Source organism: Girardinichthys multiradiatus, chromosome 4 (assembly GCF_021462225.1).
Source record: "Girardinichthys multiradiatus isolate DD_20200921_A chromosome 4, DD_fGirMul_XY1, whole genome shotgun sequence".
Lineage (NCBI taxonomy): Eukaryota > Metazoa > Chordata > Actinopteri > Cyprinodontiformes > Goodeidae > Girardinichthys > Girardinichthys multiradiatus.
The window spans coordinates 39,034,304-39,057,684 of NC_061797.1; positions in this window are offsets into that span (position 1 = coordinate 39,034,304).

Consider the following 23,381-nt stretch of genomic DNA (forward strand, 5'->3'; position numbering starts at 1 on the left):
TGTTGTAGGACAGTCTCATGGAAAGGATGCTCAGGGTTCTCCATAATGTTCTTCATTTTATGAAGAATCTTTCTTTGCACAATTATCTCCAGAGGTTCTTGAGAAGTCCCCAGAACAGAGCCAGTCTTCTTTATTAGTTTGTTGAACTTTAAGTCCCTGGCTCTGATGCTGCTACTCCAGCAAATGATGGCAGAAGAGATCAAATTCTCCACAACAGACTTATAGAAGATATGCAGCACCTTGTAAACACCGAAGGACCTAAGCTTCCTCAAGAAGTACAAAGAAGTACAGTCTGCTCTGTCGCTTCTTGTAGACAGCTTCACAGTTGCATCTTCACTCCAGTCGGTTGTCCAGGTGAACATCGAGGTATTTATACTCCTCCACCACCTCCACTTCTTCTCCCATGAATGAATAGTGTTTGATCTATTCCTGTTTCTCTTACAATCTCCAGTCATCTTCTTTGTTTTATTCACGTTCAAGATGAGATGATTGTTTCTACACCATGCCAATACATTTTTGCATTGCAATACTAGAAAACGTTGTCTTATTTATATAATTGAACAATCATCTCCTCATGCAGAATTCCAATTTTTTTTTCCATTGTTGGGATTTTGGGAAAAAAAGAGATTTTCTGTCGTTGCCTTGAGCGGACAATCTTCTCTTTCATCTCTTTGAGGCTGCACACGAAAGGACTGTGTCCTGCCATGGGTGGGAACTTGTACAGCTAAGCACGATGAGGTCCATCGGTTTGTTTCAGTGGGTCGTCTTTTGAATCTATTTTTTTCCATCTCTAACCTTTTGGTCTAAATCTTCTTAACTTTAAATGAAGTGCTTCACCTTCTTTGAGATTTAGGGTTTTCATGTCACTATTCGTCTTGAGATGTAAATTCTCTTGGAGATGTGACGACTTGACGATGTTGTCCAAGTTCGGTCAGAGCTTAAGTGTGGTCTGGGCTTTCTCTGGTTAAAAAGAAAATATATTTTCCTAACAACTAGGAAGTATAAACTGAAAAGAGTTATCAGCAGGACAGTTTGAAAAAGATGTGATCCCTTAATGTGCAATGAGTTTAACAACCTTTTCGATAAGTTAACATAAAGATGTTTCCATTAGATTAATAGATTTTAGGTTCCATATTTCTAGGGCCAGTCACTGTTAACTGGAAGAAGGATCCAATCACATTTTATCTGAGGATTTTGACTGAAACATTATGTATTCAATTCAATTCAATTCAATTCAAAGATACTTTATTGATCCCCGATGGTATTGTTGTTGGTAAACCTCCACCACAGTGTCAAGTGTTTTGCAGCTTCTCACAGACTTTTTTTTTCGTCCCTGCCCCTCCTGAAGAAAATCATGCCCACACTGTGATGTTCTCACCACCTTGTTTGACCATGGGAATGATGTTCTCAGGGTAATGTCAGTATTACTTTACCTCATGTATCGAGCTGCATCTAGGCCAAAGAGTTACATTTTGGTCTCACTTTTTTATTTCCATTTTCAGACAATGGATTGAAGAGTCCTCCTTTGAGATCTTCAAAACTTGGGATATTGTTTTATAACCTAATCCAGCTTTAAACTTCTCCACAATGTTCTCCCTGACCTGTCTGCTTTGTTTTTTGATTATGCTAATTGTTCTCTAACAAACCTCTAAAGCCTTCAAAAACAGCTGTAATTATATTAGGATTATGTAACAAACAGGTGGATTCTATTTACTAGGTCTGGGCTTTCTGAAAGCACTGGATTTTATTTAGGGGGATCCAGTTAAAGATGGGCTAAATAAATATGTATGCCACACATTTTTATGTTATAAAAAAAACTGTGAAATTCTTTTTTTTGTTCTTTCACTTCCATTATGTGCTGATTTATTACATATAGTCCTAATACAATATATTGATATTCATGGTTATACCATGTGTAAAATGTGAAAAGGTGTATTAATAGTTTTGCAATGGCCTGTGACCAATAATTAGTTAAGATTGATGAACAGGACATCGAGGACCAAACATTCCTACACCTAGACGATTTGTGAGCAAACGATGCCAGGCAGCCCAAGGAATAAAAGGCCTCTGGGGTGCTCTGTGCTTAGTGTCACGCAACAAGCTTTTGTATATGTCGTGCACAATACTTCAATACTGGCACGTTGGACAGCGTGAGAGCTCTGCTGCCAAGGGAGCTTCAGGCTGTTGTTCTTTTCATCCAAGTTAAGCCACTTGGCCAGCAGCAGAATGGACATTGAGAAGAAAGGACAAACAGAGAGGCTTGTGGGACATGGCAGGGTTCCTCCTGGTCTCTCTCTGGGACACATTTCCCTGGCATTTCATCCTCGCACCCCTCGGTTTGATTCACCATGAATTCTTTAGTACTGCTTAATTTACATGTGTGCCAACAGGCTTTTAATGTATTTAAAACTTGGACGACTTTCAAAGGATGCTATAATTCCTCTGAAATAGGCCTTTTGAAGGCTTTATCTTGTTCTTTCTCTTCTGGCTAATCTTGGAGCCCCTCTGTCTGCCAGAGCAATTTTTTCTAATGCCAATTAAGTTTCACATTAGCATAAACCAGCTTTTAAAGTTTTTTTTTTTTTTTATAGAATGAGAAACTTGTTTTAAATGGACATTTATTTACGCTACAATTGCCAACTGTTTCAACATTGTCCAATTTCAGTAAAGCAAGTTTTTGTTTCCACTTGAATGAGCGTGTGAAAACTTGATGGGAAGGAATTCTCCTAATAGCAATTCAATTTATTTTCTTCATTTTGCTGATCACCAGTCTCAGTGGCTTAATATCATAGTCCTGATAAAGGTTATCCTTTTATAATGCAGAACATGTTGACAGTGTCTTTTATTTTTTCCAAGAACTGGATAATTGCCACTGAGATGAGGACCTTAGGAACTAATTAATTACCGTCAGGGCTCAAAAACATAGTGCAGTGAAACACATAACAAATGGCTTTTTATTAGCCACAAATGTGAAGATGTTACCCGGAGGATGGAATACATTCTTTGGAGAGTTCTTGCATTTGTGAGTGCAAGTTAAAAGGCTCATTCTTTCACCACATGGAGAGCTGGGACATTGTCTGCTCCTGTGGAGGAAAAACTGAAGGTCCCTCTCAGGGCATCGTTGTTAGCGAAACCGAGCTGTTGTCTCCCTGGGATCTTGTTTTTCATTTCAAACACTGGAACCAAATAAACATCCATTGTCACATGAGGTGCATTGTGCATAAGGTTGCAGTATATGTAGATGTCATAGTATATACATATACTGCAAGTCTTGTTGTCTCTGAAAACAATTGTTTTAAACAATAGACCGACTTACCAGAGGATGTGGTAGCATTCAAAAGTACCCATACAGTGCAGGTCAGAAGTAAACAAACATTCATCATGGGCTTGAATACCATATTACTTTAGACATTCACACTATTTACTTTACAGGGTGGAGTGCCTATACAACATCCAATCTTTGTAATTTTTAAAATTTTTTAAACTAACCCAGGAACAACAACCAGGAATGGTTTTTGTATTGTTAAACAGTTAGAAAAAAAAGCAAAACAATTGTTTTGTGATTTAAATTATTTGATTTATTATTTTATTTAGCCAGAGAGTATTTCTGAGTTGATGATTCTGGCTGATGGGACAAGAGTTTGGACAACACTGATCTAAGCAATGTTTCTGAACAACCTTGTTCTCAGAGGGTGTCAACGTTTCTATCCTACAGGACCCAATACGAAAGCAACTCTTGACTGTCAAACATGTTTCCACAGCAAGTAAAATGGCCACATAAGTTGAAAAAGGCACTTCAGTGTTATCAGCAATGCGGAAAAAAGTTACCAATCCATCAACAACGAGGGATGTGAATTTAAGTCAACTGCAGTGTGAAGCTTAAGTGTAAAGCTCTTGGCTTTTCTGGTGTCTGAGTTAAGTAAACTTGGAGTGCTGCTTACACATTCCTGAAAATAGGAGAGTAGCGCTGACAGGGAACAGCTCTCCCAGTAAGGAGGCTTTGAGATTACATCTGAGGAGTGCATGAGCATGTCTTTCAGCACTCTCTTGTGTTTCTGTCTCATTATCTGATTCTTTAATTACATTTCAGTTTCTCTGTTGATGCTGCAGTGACAGTGTTTCGCTGTCGTTAGCTCACAGGTATGGTGGAGTACAGATGCAATTCACCACCTCCAAACAGAGCAGCTGGAATCTCAGTGAGAAAAACTAAACAAAACAAACAAACAAAAAAAACATTGACAAAGCTGTCATTGTGTTTCAGCAAAAGAAAAAAAATGGAACACTAGAGAACATGGTAATTTGTAAACTTCATGATTTTCTTGAATAAAACAAACTGTTTGTGTCTCCATCAGTTTGTTCCCTTACAACCGTTCACAGATACACACCAAAAAAAAAAAAAAAAAAAATGAAGAGAGGAGTAAAATGAGATTGCAGCCCATTAGCAGCAAGTCACTAGCAGTGAACATCAGCATAGTAAACTGCTTTCAAGTCTGCTTCCTGTCAGCAACTTTGGCAGCTTCGGAGAGCTTTAGCTTTGTCTGGGAATCTCAGCAAAGGAGAAGTGGTCAGCAGTGACAAAATCAGTTTGGATTCTTGCGTGGAGGATCTGTTAAAAGAGACTGTGGATCAAAGATAGCCAAGTGGGTCAATATTACCTTGACCATCTGAGAACAGTCACATTTTGAAGAGGGGTGGCGGTAATCTGCAATGCAGAAGGTAGATTAACATTTTGCCAAAAATAATCTTCCCAAAGACGTCAAATCAAAGCAGAGCACAGCTTTTATGTCTCCTCTTCCAAAGTTATGCCGACTTTGTTCATTTGGGAATTTGCATGTTGCAGAGAAAAAATGTTTTTACCTTTTAAGTCTTTTGAAAAATGTCTTTACCCACTTATTCTTGCAGGGTCGCGTGGTGGGGTGGGGGGTGGGGGGTGGTTGTGGTCATTGTGGGAGAGCGGTTTTTTTCTTATGTTTAATGTGAATCTATCTGCAACCCTTGTCTCTCATTGAATGCATTCATTCAACAGCAGTGAAAACGTTTGTCACGGTAATGGTAATGAGGAATAGGAAAACCCATTGCGCCTATTTAGTGCAATTATTAGCCAGAAATCCTTAAGAGGTGATACTGGCAATAAGGCCACCAGAAGAATAGAGGTAATGGCATATATAATTCATATTTTGTGATTTTGAAGGTAAATGGTTTGGTAAAGGTTTGGTACAAAAAAAAAAAAATTGCTTGTTTTCTTTTCTTATTTTTACAGAAAATATTTCTCACAAAAATGGATCTCCCTCACTAGAGGGGGTTCCAGGGTAGGATTTATCTTTAAAATCAAAACTTCATGCAAACTGAAGACATAACATAGCACTAAACAGCACTCACCATTTAACTGTTCTTTCAACACCAGATAATTCTTATTTAAACCCTTTTGGCATATTCAAAGAATTTATTAAACTCCACCAGGTATTGCCAAGAACACACACTGTGACCCTTTTGGCTTTCCAGATATCCACACTCAGACTCCACTGCTGTCATAGATCACTGGAAACCAAAGCTTTGTTCCTCTCTTCTGAATAAAGTGACAAGGAACAAGCATGGGATCTTTAACCTTCTGAGTTTTATTATCCCCAACTATTCTTGCATTGGTTTGGTGTGGAGTGCTTTAATATTATCTTTATCTGCAGATTTTCTGTTGTGTCACCTAACAAAAGCAATTAAATCAGAAATGCCTCAATCAGGATTTTATGTCCACATTATTTATTTAAGTCATTTAAGAATAGGCACTGGTCAATACCAAGTCACAGTCCAGTATTTAATGACAACTTAATTTAGTCAAAATAGGTGCTATAATCTCTTAACAATCTGAGACCTATACTGTCAGGATGTGAGATTTTGGACTTTGTTTGTGGTTTGGTGTTTTTGTTTTACTAGATGCTCTTGTTTGAAGTTTTGTATTCTTGTTCATCACTTTGTGTTCTGACAATTCTGGTTTCCTTTTGCCTCCCTGTCTGTTCTCTTCTCATCATTAGTTTTCCTCTTTTAGTTGTTAATTACTCAGTTTCTGTTCTCTTTACATTCATTGTCCCTCTTAGCTCTGTTTCTTCTGTTTATCTTTATTCTACAATTCCTCCTTTAACAGGTTAGCTTTAGTTACTCTTTACTTTTATTCTAGTCATCTTTTCTCCTGTTCTGCCTGGGTCTGTGTTTCTCCTTATTGGTTAATCTGTTTCGCCTGCTCCCTCTGCCTCCCAGCCTCCTTGTGTCACCTGTTCCCTGTTCAGAATCAGAATCAGAATCAGAATCAGCTTTATTGCCAAGTTCGTACATACAAACAAGGAATTTGCCTCCGGTACACTTTGCTCTTTTGTTCTGTTTTTGCATTACAGAATATACAAATTTACAATTTACAATGTACAATATACAATGTACAATGCAATATTCTGCATTACAGAATATACAAATTTACAATTTACAATGTACAATATACACATATCTAATAAAAAAGGTGCATTTGCAACATCTGTATGCTGTTGTTCTGTACTCTATTGAATGTTCATCAGAGAAACAGCCTGGGGGAAGAAACTGTCTCTGTGGCGGCTGGTTTTAGTAAACAGTGCTCTGTAGCGGCGGCCTGAAGGTAAAACTCTAAACAGTTTATGTGCAGGGTGTGTGGGGTCTGCAGAGATTTTAGCAGCTCTTTTCTTGACCCTAGACCTGTATAAGTCCTGGATGGAGGGAAGGTCAGCTCTGATTATTCTCTCTGCAGACCTGATTATTTGTTGCAGTCTGGACCTGTCCTGTTCTGTGGATGAGCCAAACCACACTGAGATGGATGAAGACAGGACAGACTGAATGATGGCAGTGTAGAAGATGACCAGCAGCTCCTGTGGAAGGTTGAACTTCTTGAGTTGCCTCAGGAAGTACAGTCTCTGCTGGGCCTTCTTTCGAACAGCGTCTATGTGCGAAGACCATCTCAGGTCCTCAGAGATGGTGAAGACCATCTCAGGTCCTCAGAGATGGTGGTTCCTAAGATCCTGAAGTGGTCCATGGCCGATACAGTGTTGTTGAGGATGGTGAGGGGGGTGTATGGGGGTGGTGTTCTCCGAAAGTCCACCACCATTTCCACAGTCTTGAGTGGGTTCAGTTCAAGGTAGTTCTGACCGCACCAGTGTACCAGCCGATCCACCTGCTGTCTGTATGCAGACTCATCACCGTCCTGTATCAGTCCAATGACAGTGGTGTCGTCTGCAAACAAAAGGAGTTTCACGGACGAGTCCGATGAGGTGCAGTCATTTGTGTACAGAGAGAAGAGGAGTGGGGATAGAACACACCCCTGGGGGGCACCAGTACTTATTGATCTGGATCGGGAGAAGATGCTCCCCAGTCTCACCTGCTGCTGTCGGTCCGTCAGGAAGCTGTTGATCCACTGACAGGTGGAGGCTGGGACGTTGAGCTGGGTGAGCTTCTGGTGGAGGATGTCTGGTATGATAGTGTTGAAGGCCGAGCTGAAGTCTACAAACAGGATCCTGGCGTACGTCCCTGGGTGGTCGAGGTGTCGCAGGATGAAGTGTAGACCTAAGTTAACAGCATCACCTGTTTGCTCGGTAAGCAAATTGCAGGGGGTCCAGCAGGGGGACTGTGATGTCTTTCAGGTGCTTCAACACCAGCCGCTCAAAGGACTTCATGATCACAGACGTCAGGGCTACAGGCCTGTAGTCATTTAATCCTACGATGGTGGGTTTCTTGGGAACCGGGATGATGGTGGATCGTTTGAGGCAGGAGGGGACCTCACATTTCTCCAGTGACTTGTTGAAGATCCTTGTGAAGATCGGAGCGAGTTTATGTGCGCAGGCTTTCAGGCATGATGGGGAGACGTTATCAGGTCCTCCAGCTTTCTTTGTTTTCATGTGCTGAAAGAGCCTGTTTACCTCTTCCTCGGAGATCTTTAGTGCAGGCAGAGGATCTGATGGTGGGGGGTTGGTTGCTTTATGGGAGGAATTTGTTCCTGAATGGGATGTAGAGGGGATGATTTGAGGTGTGAATGGCTTCTTGTCATGTCTGCAGTAGAAGCCATTCAGACGGTTGGCCAGGAGACGACTCTGTTCAGGATGGGTGGAGGGGCTCTTGTAGGCAGTCAGGTTTCTCAGACCAGTCCATACAGCTGAAGTGTCACCAATAGAAAGGCTGTTCTTAAGCTTCTCACTGCCCTATTACCTGCCCTATTGTTTCTTGTCCATCTTTGTCTGTATTTAAGTTTGCCTTTGTCCTTTGTTCCACGCGGTGTCGTTATGTCTTTTCAATGTCCTCATGAGATGTCTTTTGGATTTTGTCCTTGAGCTGGATAATCTTGTCACCCTGCACCTCGCCTGCATATAAGTGGACTCGCTTTAAATTAAAGGAGTTTTTGACCACCTCTCTGCTTTTCTCCGTGCTTGTCTGCCTTTTGGTCCACCACAAAAATAGAACTATGACAGTTACAGCTTTTTCATTTATTTTTAAACACATAACTTACTTGACACATATAACTACATGTCTTAATAAATTCCAGTCTTTTGCTGATGTGCTGCTGTTCTCATTCTCACCAGTGTTTCTTACTGCTAGGCTTACATTAGCATGTTTTGTATCTGGTTAGACTCAATGACTCATTGATAATTTTGGCTCATAACATATTTTAGCGTGGTTATAGGTAGCGTGTTTGCTTTCTTGAATTTGCAATACATATGATAATGACCCAAACGTGCAAACACATAGGAGGGGGATATGCAACTGTAATCCCTCACCACCCAAAATGCGATTTATCAAACCTGATAATCCGGTGCTGTTTTTGGGTTTAGATTTAGCAGAACTGTCTGCTGTCACTGTGGCAAGAAGGAGGCATAGATTGCAGAGCAATTGGTGTTGGATCAGTTGGATTATGTTTGTTGAATGTGAACATATGTCAAGGAGGGTTTATGCATTCACCAAAAAACAATTTAAACAATCAGTTATGTTCTATATCAATAAAATATTGACAAAACAAACAAAACAAGTTCAGTAATCATTGGAAAATAATTTATTTTTATGTATTTAAATGTTCAATTTAAATTCTTTGCAGGACAGTTATGTGACGTTATGTTTTAAAATTAGCAAAGCTATGATATACAGATAGACAACTCTTACCACAAATTATTTTATATTGCTAAACTTACACTCAGGCTTAAATAGTGTGTCTGTTTATGAAAAACTCTGAACTCTTTAAACACATACTCTCAAAACGAAAATAACACAATGAGTCTCTGAAAAGAATAAAAAATTCAAGGGAGGCAAACCTCTACTAAATTAATTAACAGAAATATTTATCTTTTTTATTGTTAATATTGATTGGCCAATTTCTAAGCTGCAACCGCTCCGAAGAACACAGTAAACAAGCTGTGTGCACTCCTGTGGTGCAGACGCAGCACTTATCAGTTGCCCCATGTGCGCACTGATGGCACATAGCTCTGCCCTTCTGCGCAATGGCCTGTAATCCAATATTTTTATTAAAGGTGAAACAGAATGTAGTCTTTGCCTCACTGGGTCTATCCGAACCCAAAACATAAAGCATCTGCTCGCAGAACAACTTCAGACTCAGCCTTCTGCATGTGCAATTATGCTCTCAGAGGTGCCATGAATAAAGAGGGGAAGCATCTCGTCAGGACAGAGCCTGCGATAACAAACCTGCTGCTTTGAATAACGACGACAAAACTTAACAAACTGTAACAGTCCAGAAAAGAAGGAGCAGAATGGAACAGAAGAAAAAAATCAGCAACTGTATCATTCATGATGATGCAGCGCAACAACCCCTGCATGTTTCTAGCAACACAGCAAAAAGCATCTGTTCCTCTTATTCTGATGGGGGCAGTAGCAGCCAGCCAGTAGCCCACACAATTTCCTAATTTAAATATGGGAGTCTGCATTGCTTTTGCATCTTTAATCCATTGCACTTGTGAGCTGCATGGTGGTGCAGTTGGTAGCACTGTTGCCTCACAACAAGAAGGTCCTGGGTTCAATTCCTGGCTGGGGGTCTTTCTGCATGGAGTTTGCATGTTCTCCTTGTGCATGTGTGGGTTCTCACTGGGTATTCTGGCTTCCTCCCACAGTCCAAAGACATGCCTGTTAGGTTAATTGGTCACTCTAAATTGCCTTTAGGTGAATGAGTGTGTGCTTGGTTGTTTGTGTGTTGTCCTACAATGGACTGGCAACCTGTCCAGGGTGTACCCCGCCTCCCGCCCATAGACTGCTGGAGATAGGCACCAGTTTCCCCACGACTCACTATGGAATAAGCGGTAGAAAATGAATGAATGCACTCGCAATCATTAAAAATCGCATGCAACACGACAACAAGTGCAATTTTTGTTTTTATACAGGCAATTTAGTGCCCCTTATTTGAGATCTTTGAAGATCAGGGCCAATGTGTGTTAGCACCATTGTGAAAACAAAGGGAGCAATAATGTCAGAGGACCGATTAAAGTGACCTTGTCCGCAGCCGCATTATAGAACATGGTAAAGGCAAGTCAAAAGGTCTTATTTTTAATGGCAGTAGTCATCCCTTTTTAAAATGTAATCATTTTGGAAGGATTTACAAAGAATACGTGGAAATGGTAATCAGCTTTAAGTGTTACCAGTGGGTTGAGAGGGAAATCAGTTTGATCTGGTCCATATTTAGTCTAAACCAGATTTAAATGTTTACAGGTATCTTTTCACTTCTTTTTTTAAGTTGAAGAACAGTCTATTACTGGGCTGTGAGGATGAGAAATGGGATTTTGGCTACAATGTCGGCCAGTCTGTCCAGGCACAAAATGTTTGGTACTAGAGCTGTAATGAGCCATGACAGTTACTCAGTGGGAGGCCTGTATGAGCAAATGGACAACAGAAGAGGAGCCATAATGGATTACACTCAGATGAAATTATTTATCGACAAATCACTTCAATGATTTTTGATTTTTAAGAAGAAAAAAAGCAAATGTAAAGGATCCTTTTGATGTTATTTTGCCTAACAAGGCCCATTTGTTGCATTATTGTGTGAATTAGATTCAGAAGAAAGTCAAGGTGTTGTTTCATTGACTTCTTTACCAATTTAAATAGCTTTAAATGAGATAAAACCTTTATTTCCAAAGAGCCAATAGTCTTTTGTCTCAGCTCATAAACGGAGGTGATTTCTGCTTTAAGCAAGGCAGTGCTAATTCCAGCCTGGCCTTTGGTGCAGCACTTTAAAGACGGCTCTCTTTTGAAGCCTGCTGGTCGAGCTGTTCAAAGCTGCAGCTGTTTTTGGTGGTGTTTGACAGCTTTAATTGATGTTTATTTTGGCATCGAGTTTCGTTCCTTTCATGCAAATGTCCACCATGCAGGGAAGTGGGTCAGGGCAGCACTAGGTGGGCATGGCTTGTGTGTGCTGGGATAAGAGCAAAGCAGTTAACGGATTTACATTTCAGATCAGAGAATGTCAACAAGCACAGAACAACAGAGAGAAGCAGTACTGATGCTTAAAATAAAAAAGGGTTTCATTAACATCTTCCTGATTAGATCATAGCTGGTGGAAGCATTCTGACAGATATTACCCATTTTCTTCAGTTTTCACGATGTAATTATTAAAAAACCCACCAGTTTTTATCAACAAAATGTTTCCACATTTGTTATCCATCTCTCCACCTGTACGCCTGCTACGTTTTGACCGTGAGTCAGATGTCCTGACTCCTAGCCTGTGTTCAGTACCCCTCCCCACCCCAATACCCACTCCGCCCCCTATCCCATGATCCCTTTTGCCTATGTCCGGGCTGACATCACTAGGGAGGCACGCAGGGGCCTCCTCATCTGCTCCCAATTAAGGCCTTGCAAACTCCTCTGCAGAAACAACCTCTAACTGCTATGATGCTAAGAGGAGTAACCCGAGACCTTGAGAAAACAAGCTGGTGACGAAACTTGCCACCAGTGTGTGTGGCAAGGTGCAGTTTTGTGTATGGTCATCAAATTAAATCATGAACAGGAATCACTGATGTGAGGCAGTGTTGAGGATCTGGAAATGTAAGATCTGGTCATCTCTGATGACCAAGCACAGATTGGAAGCAGCCTTGTTGACCATGAAAATGTTTAAATCCTATTTCCACTAACTGTGTAAGGAGCAGAAACTTAAAAATTAAATAAAACTGTCATTGACACTGCTGTTTTTGGCTTCACATTTATATGTTTTATTCAGTATTTTCCGGAACGTCTTTCAGTATTATTAGATGGAAACAGATTTGTATTTAGTACAAGGACATAATGTCTAAACCTGGATTAAACTGAACTGATATTTTAAGCTCAGAGGTCTGTTTGGAATAATCATCCCTCATAGTCAAACACAGCAGATCAGAATCAACACATATGTCTTGGATCTTCCTAAACAAAATGACATTTAGTTGTGTTGGGACAGAGGTAGAAAAAAACAAAAAAAACAATTGCCAGATTCCTATGAGGTATAAAGATTTTATTGGTATTTTCTTTCACAAGCTAATTCACCATCTTAAAAGGTTTGTTATGGAGGTATCACCCAGGCCAGGAACTAAAATGCATTCTGGCTCACTTATTTGCAAATAGCCAGCTTAATTTAACAATGTGTTCAAAACATCCAAAATTTAAATGAGTTACATACAGTTCTGGTCAGAGGCCTAAACTGTGTGCATGAATGTCATATTAATTTTGGACTTTCAATAACTCAATCAAATCATTCCTTTATGGGGGTATAATCCACACTAGTAATCCACGATAAATATAATCTCACTGACACTGTCACTGACAATAAATCCATTAATCAGTTAATTCAGTCAGTTTAAGTTTCCTTAACATGACTGAATGATTAAAGCAATGACAGATTTTAAAACAATATCCATTTAATAACTCTACTGATGGAATGGTTGCATGGATGGATGCTGAGCTATTGGTGCAGCTTTGTGGTGTGGAACTGGTAAACTTTTCTCACTGGTTGAATATTCTGAACATTTTGTTTCAATAATTTTTTAGGGTGTTTTCACAACTGCTGTGCTTGGTCCGCTTTAAACGAATCAGAGTTTGTTGCCCCTCTTGGTCTGGACCTTTTGTGCAGGTGTGAATACAGTCATGCGAATCCTGGTCTGGGCCAAATACTGGACAAAGACCCACTTTTTGAGGTGGTTTTGGCCCGCTTTTAAACAGTCTCTGGTGCGGTTCGCTTCTGATGGGAACCTGAACTGACTCCAATCTGACCCAACTACAGGAAAGAAATGCCATTTTGGAGTTACCCACTATAGCGAAGGTTGTGAATAGTGAATGTAGCACTCAAGTCATACCTGATCTGCCGTCTTTTGCTTAGCAATGCTGCTGCCAGCATGCTGTGGGTCAGGGTGCGCAGAACGCATAGTCTCCTTCAGCCTGCACCACGCAAACGTTGAGACCGTTCAAAATTTAGAAATAAAGCGTTTCGAAACCTTCGTTGGATGCTCTTGACACAATGATTTTGCAGCTGTAATAACTGCACATATATGCAGAACAGAAATGAAGCAAACATTACGTCCATGATAGTTTTCCTAAATTTCCTGGTCTGAGCTCAATCCTGCCCTCGTCACTTCTGTCCGATGGGAGCAACGATTTTCACAAGCAAGGCTTTGTTTATAGTTTACATGCAAAAAGTACAATATGAAAGCAAAGTACACCTAGCAAAAAAAAAAAAAGTCTGCTCTTGGTACGGACCAAACAAGCGTACCAAAGGACTTTCCTGGTGTGAATACATCCCATTAAAATCAAGAATTTTAAACTAGGGGTTAAAATTTCTGTTAATCCTAAATTACACAATCAGAGTAACTGGTATTAATTGGTAATTATCAGGTGTTTTACATTGCTCACATTCAAACAAAATTATGAAATCAGCTGACCTTAGTTAATAATGTAAATGAGAGCCTAGAGTTCCACTTTGCCACTACGGATGCAGAGAATGTAAACACTCATGTTTTTTGTTTTTGAATATTTCCTATAAAAATGTATTCATAAAAATGTATTATATTTCTAAATCTGTTTCTAAAATCGCCCATTTACTGTTTTATTTGCTGAAATTAATTCTATAATCGGTACACTTAATCACACAGTTAAAAATGATGCAGTAAAAAAGTAAAAATAGTTAATTTTCTTTGTTAAAGGACCAATGAGATTTATTCCACATGCATGTTGTGTAGTGACATACTCTAACATGTCAGGGGTGATTGACTGATGTTAGAGATTGGCAATTCCACAAATTCAATAATCCTGGCTTCTTCTCAGCAAAACAGCCCGTGACCTGGGAGAAGGATCTGAATGCTACAGTAAACCTGGTCACTTAAGTGGTAAATATAGTCCACTTGTATGTAATGTCAGCTCAATATACATTCAGGCCTCAGAGGTTTGTTAGAAAACATTTATGTATAAACAGCAGAAAAGAAAAGGAGCACATCAGTCAGATTGGGGATAAAGCTGTGAAGAAAAGCAAAGCTGGTAGGTTAGAAAACAGTATTGCAATCTTTGGAAATCTCACAGAGCCCTGCTCAAACTGTTCTCTAAAAAGAAAAATGGGAAAAGAGAATGGGACAACGGAAAACAACAGAAAAACACCATTTCCATAGTAAAACATGGTGGTGGCAGCATAATGCTTTCGGCATGCTTTTCATCAGCAGGGACAAAGGTCAAAGTTGATTGGAAATTGGATGGTGCTAAATGGAGGGAAATACTGGAAGAAAACCTATTAAGAGGCTTGAAACTAGGATGGGGTGGCCGCCTTTCAGCAGGACATTGACACAAAACACACAGAGAAAGCAATGGACTGACTTAGATCTAATCATATTCATGTCCGAAGAAGGCTCAAAGTCCAGACCTAAATGAGAATTTTTGGCAAAACTTGAAAACCGATGTTCACAGATGCTCTCAGTCCAATGCTATTGAGTATATTTATGAAGAACAGACGGCAAAAAATTTCAGCCTCTAGATGTGCAGAAGCTGGTAGAGATACACACAAAAGACTTTCAGCTGTATGTGCTGTGGTATGTGTTACTTAAGGTGAGTTCTCTGGGGGGCTGAATATAAATCCTTAAATGCACACCTTTCACATTTTTATTTTTGCAAGATAAAGTCTTATAAACCATGTATCATTTTCCCTCCACATCACAATTATGCATTCTCATTTTGTTGTTCTATCTCTTAACATCAATAAAATATATTGTTTAGTAAAGCTATAAACCACAAGTTTGTGCCTTCAACATGACAAAATATGGAAAGTTTTAAGAGGTATATTTATTTTTGCAAGGAAATGTATTAAAATGTTATAAAGGAAAATGTCTTTATGGTTATTTTAGTAATTCAGTCAACCTTTAATGTATTTTTTGAGCATAAAACTAAGAGCAATAATCCATATTAAATGTGTGTGTTTATTAACCTTCCCATATTCTGCTTTAAATAAATCTGCAATTATGTTCAGACACATACAGCAATTATAATAATCCTACAAGTATTTGCATAACCCCAGGACTATTTGCTGTGCCATATCAACTATATTAACCCCACTCTGTTCAAAAACTCTCCAAAACCTTACTGACCGCAGCAAGAGTTTGGAAGTTAAAACTTATTGAGGTAATGAGCATATAACAGTTGGTTAGGACCAGGTTTTTACAGATAATGGTGACACTTACTAAGCATCAGGGGATGTGTTGTGACCCAGATGCTCTCCAGATGTTTCCCAACATACAAACAGAGCCAGACATAGACAGTACTCTATCCACCTCTGGATGAATATCTCTGCAAAAGATCTGTGATAAAGATATTGTTGCAAGTATAATTATTTTTAGCTGCATCTCAGCAGTTGTGTACCATGGTATTTAAGAGCTATGACGACAAAACAAAACAAACTGAAATAACACCCACTTTAAGTCAGATGCATTAAAAGTATGCAGCACATGAGCTTGCTGAAATCATGACGAGCTGGAAAGTCCGCTAAACCTCCAGGATGGGGGATGGTTTCTCTGAAAAAGGGGTCTCTCTGACCCGTTTTGCTCTTAACAACTGAATGATCAACACAATAAACTAGTTATTATTTATATGTGAAAACCAAAGTAAGTGCCAAATTAATTGCATCATTAAAAATGTATTTTTAGTCCGCAACCTCAATGTCACTTGCCCTACTTTGTTTTATTCCTTCTCCATCAGGGAACAAAAGGCTAAACCTCCAGCAGAATGATGTGACTGACCACCACGGACCCTCACCCCTCTTTCCCTTTCCCTTTACCTTCACCCCAACCCCCAACTTTAAAGTCAGTGTTGGACCACCAGGCCTCCAGCCGGCCAGCCATTCTTTCTCTAGGAACAAGAATTCATTACGGAGAATAATTGTCTTATTGTGAGGATCTGACTGCCCCGTCGTGCAGGAAAAGGTGGAGCCTTGCAACATGGACACTGGGGCATCATGTTGTGACCCGGCTTCAGGGGTCAGTTCATTTACTCTTCACAAACTCACTGTTTGGAAGAGCATTGCATGTAATTCATGACTAAGTGACTGTGCTCTCTTCTCAGTCCAGGACCTTCTCACAATCGTTGTCTGTTATTAAATTGATTGACACCGTGCTTATATAAACAGCAGTGACTCAACAACTTATGCCATTGGGTTTTCAATGTATACCATGGCAGTATCTTTCAGCAGCAATGTGACTACAGTTCCTTGCAGCAGTATTTATACACCTTAAGCTTTTTTTACATTTGACAATAACAAAATGGAATCTTTTATGTAATAGAAAGTATGTCAAAAAGGTATTTTTTTCCCATGTTGATTTTCTTGAACAAGTTGGATTGGACCCTTTCCTTGTGAGTTTCAGTGGTGTGTTTGGAAAGACCATGATTTTTGCCATGTCCGCAAAGAAAGGGGTTTCTTTCTCTGTGTAAAAAAATTGTTCTATTACAAGATTTACTTGTTAGGCCATGACCTGGGATATCTCAAAAACCATAACGATTACACTGAACTGCTGAGCATGACATTGCTGAGACCCCTTCTCACCACATTATGACTACCGCAAAGTCTCGTGGAGCTCCAAGAGTGTTCAAATGCGGTAGACTGTGGGAAATTTGGAAAGCCTAACTCTAATGTGAAGGCAATCATGGCGTTACTATGCTCTTTCCCTGTTATACTACAACGATGCTACCACCATAGGTAACACAAATGCACTAAGATGCTTTCTCACAATCTGCAGAATTTCCCCACATTTATGGGAGGCTTCTTTTAATGCGGTGTAGTACTTTGTGCACATATCAAAACAATTGCTGTCACATGGTCTCATGCACACAAAATCAAAATAAATTTAGTTTTATATTTGAGCCTTGTGGTTTGATTGTTAAGGCCCTTGACTAGAATATTGCTTTAAGAGGTACCAGCTGATTATATTTTGTTCGGCAGGTAAAACATTTTTTTGCGGTAGAAACCGGCCTGTAAAGAATTAGAGTAGAATTTGTTGCCTTACTTCTGAAACGTCTCTGCTGCTCTGCAGCTGAGCAGATACTGGCAGAGCTCTGTGGGTCTGGTTGTGAGCCAACTCAGAAATGTTTTGTTGTTGTGGAAAAAAAATTATTACAAGCAATTGCTTTACAACAGTGCTTCGGGCATGCCTGTTTTCACTGACAGTGGTCTGCAGTGGTTTGACTTCTTTTAACATGGCTTGTTTTTGGAATAAACATAAAAGGAATACAGAAAAAACACTGCAACATAAAAATACCTTTGAGCAATTCACCTGAGGGTGTACCATATAGACTGAACATGTTTTCTGTAGATTAATTTGTTCTGCATTTAGGGATGTGGTATATTCATGCATGAATTAACATAAAATTAAATTCTAAGAAAGCAGCTGAAAGAGATTTGCAAATCAGTGAGAAAAGTTGCTTGACCTGCCTGAACTTTTGTTTTTTCTTCCATGATATTTTATATAGAATTCTCTGGAATTCATATTTTCTGTTAGTCTCAATAAAAAGCTGCCATTGTGTTTCACCTTGGTGATAAATCATGATGGATATTTGCAGCCTGCTCAGGTAACTCTCACACAGAACCCACACAAGTTGGAAGTTAGGTCATGCCATTTTGCTAGTCCTGACATAAATTAAGACTTGCTGGTGTACGTTCACTTTTGTTTTACAGATTTTGAATTTATTATTGAAAGTTAATGTGTCTATAGGCAGGAAACTTATTTTCCGTGATCTGTTCATTGGTGAAAGCTGGCTACATATTACAGTATTAGCTTGCCATTGTACTTCTATGTAGATATGGCCGTGTGTGCTATGCAAGTTGATTTTAAAAATGCATTTTGATCATTTTCTTTGTGACTGCATCAAATGGTACAATTTCAAAGCTTGCTGAAATTTTTTGAACATGGTTTGACTTTTGAAATCAGGCCTAAGACGTCTTTTTACTTTTTAATTGGTTTGATGACAACGATGATATGGATGATTTCACGGCATTACTGTTATGCCTCTGACATACCAAGCAAGGTAGTGACCATGCTGTAATAGTAGGTTTGAAATGGCAGCAGCTCAAAGCTTGATAACAGCTTCATGGAAGGCATGTAGGTCAGATCACAGAAAGAGATCTTGATTACCACTAAGGTAGAGGACAATCAGGCACAGGCACAATCAGGCACAGATCCTTATATACTCAGTGCTCAGATGAGACCTTAGCACAAACGAGTACCCCTGCCATCATGAATGTACCTGAAGCATGGAAGGGAAAATTAATTAACATATACATTTTATGTGTATCAACACCTTCTCCCCCAAAATCATTTAATTTTATCACTCTCATATAAGAGGAATTGTTGGAGCAAGCAATAGAATAGCAAAATTGATTTTATCCTACATCATTAAAAGAAACATATGAGAGAGATATCCAAAACATGTTTTTCTCCTTTTGTTTCCTAAACTTTGATTTTACACACGAAAGCTCATATTGTTGATGTTGTTCTTGATGCTGTGATTGGTTTGACTGGTGATTTATGAATTGCCAGAGGGAGTCTAAGGGGACTTTTCTTTAAAGCATTATCATGAAACTCTTTTTTTCATGATATTGATGAAATGATAATGCACTACATGCATTTATAGTTGCCATCCCTACATATGCATGCAGGGATGGCAACTGAAATGAGTAGTCCCAACTCTACAATAATTGTAGTAGCATGCATCTCTCAGAGGTTGTTGAATTAGCCCAGTGTTAATTAGAGTCTCATTTAACTTAAATATGCCAAAAATATCCACTAGCAGCATCCCTTAGGTCACACCTCAGCTGTTTCACAAAGGACAGGCTACTGTGAAGACTATATTGTCAGTGGCTCAGCTTGAAATGACAAACAGTAGGTCTATATGAGTTATGCTGGTCGAAGCTGATAGAAGAGATCACTAGCCTTCCCTGCAGTGGGAGTGACAAGCTAGGATTTTTTTCTCCTCGCATCGTTAGCTATTCACATTTGCACCTAATGTGCAGATCACCATTGCCTCTCGATGTGAATCTAAGCAGTTCAAAGGCAGAGTTGCTTGGAAGTGTTCACGCCACCCCAGGAGTCACTGGGTGTTGGACGCCTGCAGGGTGGTGGGTGCTGAGAACAGGGGCTTGTTTGGATCAGGGACTGAATTTTCCTCTGAAGATGAGGAAACGGTTTATGGCACGCTCCCATGAGAGTGTCTCCTGCTCTTTGAAGCTCCTGTCTTGGTGGCTGCTCTTATCTTTGGGAAGGGATTATTTTATCTCCTCCTGTTTCTTTCTTTTTGTTCTTCCTTTACTTGCTCTCCAACAACTCAGGTCGGGTCCAAAGACCTCTGTGGAGATCATCTCATTGCCTTTACCTTTCCTTTCCACTCATTTCCAATTTTTTCTGTACCATCTTGCCACCGCCACCCCCAACCTCTTATTGCTTTCTCAGTTCCACCTCACATTCTATTTCTTTTTCCCCTATATTGCTTGTATTCTACCTTCTCAACACATGACAGACTGTGTAATTAATGAGCATCATAAACCTCTCTTTCTATTAGCTACCCATTAGCAATCTTGGCAAGCCTGTCATTTTGGACAAAAACACACAGCTCCAACATTTGATCCCCACATCAAAGGGAACCCCACTGTTTTCGGCTCAATGCACTAATTGTGTCCTCGTTCTGGATGGGGCTACACCCCCACTGCTTCAAAAAAGCAGCCAGTGCTGACTGGAGATAGTAAAGAGGAGTACAGAAGCAGAAATCATTGATTATACAGGCCTAATTTTGGAGAAACCTTTGTCATTGTAAAAATTACCAGACATTTAGCAGAAGGCCTAAAATTTTGAATGTGGACATTTATTTGCACACCACTTGAAAGCTTGCTTTTACTGTGGGCAAATTTTAAAAATAAGACGTGTCCGTGGGCTTCAGGCTCTGTTAGAGGTGTTTTATATGCCGCTGTAAAGATAAAAAGGAATTTATATGCGGGACGGAACGGATTCTCCTACTTTACACTACAAAATAATTATGCAAAACACAATATCCGCTATCTGGTTGAGATATGTTTAAACTGGAAATAACTGGCTTATGTGTATATAATGTTGTTTCACAAATTTTGTTAATTTAAATGACCTCTTCAAAAAATAAAATAAAAAAATTTTGAAATGGTTTTGAGGAAAGCCTAATGCTCAGAAATATAAGGAATGACCCGTAGCCTGCAGAAAAGCAATCGGCAACAACCAGGCTGTCTTTCCTCTTCTTAAAGGCCTGACACATCACACGCTGGGCCACCACAAAGGGCCGAGTCACCACCATGCCAGGAATCATCACTTTACTTCAGCCACGATTGTCTTCTGCCCTTTGCAAGACTCATGCCCTTTTGTTCCCCTAGATAAAGGCAACAGTCACATGTCTGAGCTGTTTGCGGTCAGCAGCTGCTCTTCTCTCCTTCTGGTTCACACCCTCCTCTTCAGGTTCAGGAAACATTCCCCTCAGTGGCCTTGGTAGGCTTTAGGTCCCTACAATTGTTAATAGGACATGAACACTGAACAATCATCAGATCAGAATCTTGCTATCTTGTATGTTTTTAAGGGAGGATGACACATTTTATGATGGAATGAGTTAATATTGGCAACTGAGGAATTTCCCCAAGGGTGACCTACGTTAATCAATCAAGGCCACCTACATTATTAAGCAACTGACCCCTATAGTTTACATCTCATCTATAAAGAGGGAAGGGATGCTACAAAAGGAATTAAACACATGTGTCTTCTCTGGATTGTTTCAATAAAGCCCAGATATTTACTTTATTTGTTCTCCAATTTGATAAAGTGCCTTACAAAATAACTCCATCCCATGATAACGGGGATTGATTGGAGACTGGGAGCGGAGGTGGGGGCTTGTCTTCATGTCCTTGATATGGCTTTAAACACTTGCCACCACCGCTCTCACAAGCATCAAAGGCAAAAACTTGAAAATAGGGCTCGCAAAGCCATCTCTCCATTGGCCTCTTCAAAGGACAGGAAGTGTGTCAGAGGAACAGTCCTTCTTTCCCAGAAAATTTGGGCAAGTTGCTATAATAACCAGCTCATCCGTGTGTCTGTGGCAGTCCAGTTCAAAGCAGAGCTAGATTGCTCTTGGTACAACACGTGATGATTCGTAAACTACTGAGTAGTAAGCATGCAAGTCTGATTTTGTCATGATTTTTACAGCCGACTTAACCCACATGCAGAGACACTCAGAGAACTTGTAAAATAAGAAAGTTTATTGCAAACTTGGGCAAGCTCAACAGAAGCGGCGAACCTAACCGAAACATTCTCTTACTGGAGAATCTGGGGAAACCGCCAGGGAGAGGATAAGTGTCAGGAAAGAAGCCCCGCTTGCCAGGTTCAGCCCAATTCCAGGAAGTAGCCAGTACCACAACGGAGGACTGGGACAGGTCAGGCAGAAATCGCACCTGGAACAGCTGACAAGGGAAGTTAGAATTCACACAGAAAAAAAAAAAACTTCAAAAATCCTTCACAGCAATTCTTGCAAAGTTTTTCAGAGCTGGCCAGAAGATTACCACGGAGGCAGAACACTCGGGCAACGAAGTGTTGGCAACCATCCTCTTTATGCTTCCCAGCTGATAAATAGATGTGCAACTCCTGTCGCCTCAGGACTCTCCTACTGGCGGCACCTAGTGTTGGAAAGCTGTTAGCAGCAGGCAGCAGATGACTTCAGATCCTGACACCACCTCCCCCTCAACGGCCGCCTCCTGGCGGCCCAGAAGACGCAGTTTGGGAGACCCAGAAATCCCGGATCAGGGAGGGATCGACGATGAAGGAACCCGGAACCCAGGAGCGGTCCTCTGGACCGTACCCCTCCCAGTCGACGAGGTACTGATATCCACGTTCCCGTCATCGAGAGGCCACAATGTGGCGAACAGAGAAGAAAGGGTGGCCCTGAAAGTCCCGGGCGGGTGGAGGGGGCAAGGCCGGAGGGCAGAGTGGGCTTGTCTGGACAGGCTTCAATTGAGAAATGTGAAAAACAGGGTGAACACGGAAACTGGGAGGCAGACAGAGGCGAACAGAGGCAGGACTAACAAGAGAATCAACCACATAGGGTCCGATGAACCTGGGAGAAAGCTTTCTGGACAGGGACTTAAGTGGGATGTCTTCTGCGGCGAGCCAAACCTTCTTACCAGGGAGGTAACTAGGAGCGGGCAGATGTCGACGGTCTGCGTAGCGCTTGTTTTGGGCTGCTGTCCGGTGAAGCGCCCGGCTGGCAGTGTTCCATACTCGCTTACATCTCCGGATGTGGTGTCATACAGTAGGAACAGTGATGTCCTTCTCCTCCGACGGGAACAACGGGGGCTGGTATCCCAAGGAGGCTTCAAAAGGGGAATAGCCGGTGGCTGAAGAGACGTGGGAGTTGTGAGCGTATTCGATCAACCCCAAGTGGTCACTCCATTCAGCGAAACAGGTGGACGTTACGCACCGCAGGGCTGCCTCCAGCTCCTGGTTGAGGCGCTCCACATGGCCATTAGACTGGGGTTGATGACCAGAAGTTAGCGCCACCTTCGCCCCCAAGGGGTCACAGAAATGTCTCCAGACACGACAGAGCGAATCTCAAACCTGACAGAGCGTCAGGTTTGAGGTTCTTGGATCCTGGCCTAAAAGAAATAGACAGATTAAATCGGGAAAAGAAAAGTGACCAACGTGATTGACGTGCATTACGACGCTTAGCTGACTGGATGTACGACAAATTTCCAGACCAACACGGGGTGTTCGGCGCCCTCCAGCCAATGCCTCCACTCCTCTAGGGCCAACATAATGGCCAGCAGCTCCCTGTCTCCAACCTGATAGTTCCGTTCAGCAGGGGTCAGCTAACGGGAGAAAAAGGCGCAGGGGTGAAGC